Source organism: Protopterus annectens, chromosome 12.part0 (genome assembly GCF_019279795.1).
Source record: "Protopterus annectens isolate FY-2018-M chromosome 12.part0, PAN1.0, whole genome shotgun sequence".
Classification (NCBI taxonomy): Eukaryota; Metazoa; Chordata; order Ceratodontiformes; family Protopteridae; genus Protopterus; species Protopterus annectens.
Genome location: NC_056746.1, coordinates 1,302,661,520 through 1,302,667,519, shown reverse-complemented (window position 1 = coordinate 1,302,667,519; position 6,000 = coordinate 1,302,661,520). Strand labels below are relative to the sequence as shown.

At 34.4% G+C, this 6,000-nt stretch overlaps 1 protein-coding gene across 3 annotated transcripts in view; it reads right to left on the bottom strand.

Moving 5' to 3' along the window:
- SS18L1 (SS18L1 subunit of BAF chromatin remodeling complex) overlaps nucleotides 1-6,000 on the bottom strand; it is a 464,937-nt gene that overhangs the window by 281,564 nt on the left and 177,373 nt on the right. The window lies entirely within an intron of this gene.

Here is a 6,000-nt window from a genome sequence, read left to right as displayed (position 1 = left end):
CCATTAATGTGTGCATGTAACATGAAAGCTGGAAATATACTTTCAGAAAATTGACATGTATAATACTTGGGTGCAATAGCTTTTTATCAAAATGTCTATGTTATTCATATTATCTTGGAATATAAATGGTCCTACATGTACAGAGAAAAAGGAAAGAGTACTGAATCATATTAAGAAATGCATCGTGCAGATAGCAAAGCTGCAATAGACAAATTTGGAAATAAATGATCATGTGAATTTGACGAAGAAAGGATTTCAGGATGAATATACAGTAGAATATCAGAGACATTTTAAAGACCTTTTTTAAATGAAAACCCTACAACAAAAAATTAAATACATTTTCAGAACACTCCCATAACATATTAAAGAACAAATACACACACCATGTACATCTTCAAGAAAGGAAGTTTAACCCTCCTAATAGGAATAATTACCCTAAATCAACAGCTGCACCAACAGGCTTTACCTAACGTAAAACAGATTGGTAGCTGTTCTTTTCTTATCGCTTTTCCCCTCTCAGATGTGAATAACAGCTTGTATGCTTAAGAAAATATTAACTTTTAGCCTTAAGAAAAAGTACACTAGCCATATTTAACTAAAAGTAAATTATACACTGTTCTGTTATTAAGGCTGCCATCTCTTATTCACTTCCAATAATTTCAAACTTTATTTTCTACTGAACTGCTTGTCTTGTACCTTTAAGTTTTTCATTTCTCTCAGCAAAGAGTGCTCAGAACTCTCAAGATTAATTGTTTGCAACTCCAGACAGCTCTTCTTAATGGAAACATAGACAGCAATGAGAAACAAATAGCTAACAACTGTGCAGATGCATGAAGGAATTTCAATTTCCCTCAGAACAAAATGTACAACTGCCTTCAACTGCAGACTTCTCGACTTCCACTGAGCATTTGCTGAATCAAAAAAAGAAATAAGCTAATATCATTGCATATGCAAGAAACTTAGCATTTCTCACGGCTTTCAGCATTTTATCTCATTTTTCAAGCCTACTTGCTTACAAAAAAATGCTTCTTTTTAGATTAAGCCATGACCATTAATCCAGTTATTAAAAAAAACATTTCAACTCTACATATAATATAATCAGTGTACTTGTACACCACACCTCCAGCCCAGCAGTCCAAGATTGCAGCATATTAACTTAAAATTGCTTTTGCCCATTTTTACATTGTAAAGCCTGTATAGTTCTTACAACTGAAAAGGTACTTGTTTACTTTATTATCTTTACCACATGCAATAATCATCACTGAAAAGACTCCCCCACCCCCACATTTAAAATATCCCTGACTCCATACTGCACAAAACTGTTTTACTATATAACATGCAGTTTATATCTTATAATGAAATATTATTAAGAACAGAAATTATTTTACTTAGTTACTTTTTTCCTTTTAGTGTCCTTCTAAACACTAATGACATAAAGTGGGATATATGCTTTACAGTCTACCCACAAGTTTGACAAATTCAACAAAAGTCCAATCCTTCTCAGACACTTTTTCTTGCAAATCCGTATTTCATAAATGTCACTTATGCTTTACAATCTCACATCTATTCACTAATGTCAGTGCTGCTAATCTTCTTCCTGTTAATCTCCATTTCCCAACACCAGAATCTGGTTCACGTCCATGGTACTTCTGATTCTTCTGGTCAACTCCTGTGCTTTTTTCTGTCTCTCAAGCATTTTCCTTTGGAATGTTGGAAAAAAGTGTCAGTGGCAAATTCTCTCTGTGAGCATTAATGTCAGAAGAATGAAAAACAGAGTCTCCTTCTGTTTGATGGCTCACTTTTTGTTGAAGAAACATTTGCATTTCCTCCTTAGCCTGTTTTGCACAAACAATGTGACTGATCCTCTACGGGAAAAATATTCTGAAGACAGCTTGATACAGTAGCTTGAATCTCACACAAGCCTCTTGACATTATCTAATTGCTGGGATGAATTTGCTTCTCTTCTGCCTGATATACAGTGAAAAATCACTCTCCACAAACACTCTAATGTTTTCAATTGTTAGTACTTTTCTTTTCTGCAACAGTTCTGTCAGGATCAACTCTTTCTGCTGGTATGATTGCATCTTTATTAATACAGGTCTTAGCTGCTTTTTCATAGACAGGTTTGGGGCATACACTAGATGTGCCCTTTCAATTAACAAATCTTGATGTTTAAAGGCAGTCCAGTTGCTTATTTGTGTTTTCATAAAATTAATATAGTCTGTTCCTTCCATTTTCTCTGTTGCAGCAGAAGAGCTCAGGTTTTCCCAGTATGGTGTGTCTTCTAACTCTGCCATTTTCTGAAAAAGCATTTCTTGAGAAGTCTCATATTCAGCCAGCCTTTTCTTCATTTCATCCTCTGATTTTTGCAGTTTTATCAGTTCATCTGAATAGCTGGTCAAAGTTTCTTCTATTTTTCTAGGCTTTTGTTATTTGAGTTGATATACTCCTTCAGTGTTTCATTTATTTTAACCACCTCTGAGTACATTTGATTTATTTTCCTCTAAATTACTGAAAGCCATTCCTTGTACCATAGCTGAAGCTTGGACTGCTTTTAGCTGAACAGATGTACGATTCTTTCCAGTCAGTGTTTTCTTGTCACCTTTTCTAATTGTTTTTCTTTCATGTTGTCTAAATTTCTTCAGGCAGTATACTTACTAACTAGTTATTGAATTTTACTCAGGCTGCCAGGATTACAGCTTTTATTTCTCAGCTTATTTTTTCACACTGGGAGAACTGAAATTAGCCTGTTGATCAGTGTGTAGCCATCTTGAAAGTCCTCCTTACCCTTTCATATTTGCTTTATATTTAGAGTTACTGAAAAGAAAATAATGGACTCAGAAATGCAAGAATATAATTGTATGGTAATCAAGAAAAGTTGACTTTATCTGCAGATATTTGGATTTGCATTTATTTGGGAGGGGAAGAGAGCAAGAGTTAAGTTGGATACATTGATCTTTCCAAAGACATGCATCTGGAGCATTTCTCCCCGGGCCTCCGCTGAAAACAGGCTCTGTGGAACCTAGTCGGACTTTCCCGGTCAACAAATGATAAATAAAATAAAATAAATAAATAAATAGATGATATCTGCACCTGATAAGATCAGGAAAGGGCATCTCAGTCATGGAACATTTTGAGATAGTTTCAAGTTTTAAAGGTTCAAAGATTAGGTTAATTGATTTGCACTAGACTAACTGATCTTGTGGGATATTTTAAGCCTAGCCAATTACCCCATGTGAGAATCAAATCTTGCACCTTGTGTCTGTAAAGTAAACACCTTAACCTTTATGCCAACTTCCCATTCCTTTTTGGGATATAAACTTAATGAAGATAAAACAAAAGCAATAGCTGTAAATTATGTGCCAGCACACAAAGTATTTAGGAGTATAGATTAAAAAGGCTTCTGTTACGGCAGCTAAGGATATGTGGGACGCGTCTAAACAAAAGGTAATACAAAAACTGAGAAACTGAAGGTCTTGTTTATGGATATAGATAGTTTGATACAAGAAGTGAAAATGTTTTTTATCCCTTTAGTTTTTATATACTAGTCAGGCATATTTTTTATCAACCAGAGGAGACGTTGGGGAGAATAATTAATAAAGAGTTGAAGGCATTTATTTGGGAGGGGAAGAGAGCAAGAGTTAAGTTGGATACATTGATCTTTCCAACAGAACAAGGTAGTTTAGGATTACCTGATTTGAAGAGATATTTTAGGGCTACACAGTTAAAGCTCATATACATAACACAAGCAGAAGGTTGCAATTCAACATGGAAAAGGATAATGATGACGCAGGGGAGTTTGAAAAATAGAAAAGAGAGTGGAATTTTGAATACAGATCATTAAGGAGAATAACAGCAACCATACAGAATATTATATTTATAAAGTAGCTGAAAGAATTCTAAGAACTAAGCCAACATTTGAATGGTGAGAGGAGATTTTGCCAATACAAATGACTGCAAGTAGGGATACAGAAAATAGGGAAGAGGGACTAAACTGTTTTGGAGAAGACTGACAAAGGAACCAAGGTATTGGGTGTAAATAACTAGGGAAAGTTAATAGAGTGGGATGAGGCCAAGAAGTCAACTGGACTGCAGGCCAGAGACTCCTTTCTCAACCAGGGATTGATATCAGAGTATGAGCAAAGAGAAAAGGACAGGTAAAAGACCTGCTCTGGTAGATTTTTTTAGTTGACTCTAGAACTTAAGTTACTGTTAAACAAGGGATAATTGGTAGGGCATATAAAATATTGCATGGTAACTAGTAGGGTATATAAAATATTGCATGGTAACTATAAGAATCAATCATAGGAGGTTAGAAAAGATTGGAAGGAGACTGGAAAATCAATTTACAAGAGAACAATGGGATAATATATTTATGTATGGCTCCCAAGTATGCAACAAATTTCAGAAGGTTTAGGATCTTTGCTTGGAAGTGTCTATATAGGTATTTTTATGCTCCAAGAAAATGTAAAATAAATTTTCCTCAGCAAATAGCAAATGTTGGAGGTGTGATGGTGAAGAAAGAAGTAATTAGGAACACATGTTTTGGGAGTATAATGAATTAGTAGATTTTAAAAACTCTCCACAGTCTAGTCTGTCAGAAATATTGGCTGATTAAATGTCTTTAACTGAGAAAATGATTGTTTAGAGCTGTGACACAGGATCTGAATTGCTTAGACATAGTAAGGGCTTATTAAGTTTAATTCTGTTTGCTGCTAAAAAAGCAATGACTACAAAATGGAATTCAAACTCTAAACCAACTGTATATGAAATATTTAAAATTATAAAAAAAATAAAAGAACTGGAAGAAGGATCTTTAGAAATGGGAAGGAGCAAATTACATAGAAATAAATGGAAATTGTGCGAACAATAAATGCAGAATAATGTTCAGGAGGAAGAGTGCAGTTTAAGGGGAAAGCAGGAATTCAGCAATTTATGCAATCTTGGACTAACGATAGTCATAAAGAAATAAAAATATGTTATGTATAACATATATGAATAGAAATGGATAATGTTAATATGGTTTGTTTTCTTTTATGCTAATGTATGTTTGCCTATGTCTTAAGTTATAATTTAATAGTTTTAATAACACTGTTAAAAAAAGTAAAAAAAAAATCCACAGAAAAACTATGTACACAACTACAGAAAATACTGCATGGTATTTTCAACCTGAAGAAAATAACTTTTATCTAGTAACAATCTGGTAGCATCAAAAAAAACTTTTGAAGTCTTTGTTTATTAAATAACCAGCTGAGCCACATATAAGCAGATTTCTCCTCATTTCCAAACAAGATAGTTAGCATCACACCTTTCAATTTCTTAGCACAAGAAATGTGGACAAAGCCTAAAATAATGGGGAAAAATAGAGAGGCAAAGGCCAAAAACAGGGAAGATTTTAAATATTGCACTTATACATTTAGAAAGTTTAAAGAATAACAGGATATGTGTTAAGATGCATTTTTCTGAAAAATATGAAGTCTGAAACTCAAATGTTTGTCATTATTTAGTTACTTAAACCCTTAGTGATTTGCTAGAAAACCACAAATTTTATGAGGAACAAACCAAACATTCTGCAAAATTCCAGACAGTTGAGAGGTAACCCTGGTATTACTGCTTGGTAAATATGCAGCAAAATTCTGGAATTTATCCTAAGAAATTGGACTGCTGCTGCATGGCTTGTGACTAATTACAACAGCTTCCTTCCACAAGTGCACCTAAGGAGCAAAGTAATTACAGGTCTGGTACGCTCACATCCATTTCAGATAAGATTATAGGATCATAGGAGGTTACTAGGCTAATGGCCCTGAGGCCCTTACAAGCCTATACAAGTTTATTTCCTCTTTTAATGGCGCTGTTAGTAGACCTGACTCAACACCTGTGTTCCTGTCCAGAAGGGACGCAGGTGGAAACCTCAGGGATGAATTTGCGATTCCCCATCCAATTATCCATATTAAGCTTGAAAAGGGTCAGGGAAGGGTTCTGTGTTACTAGAATTGGAAG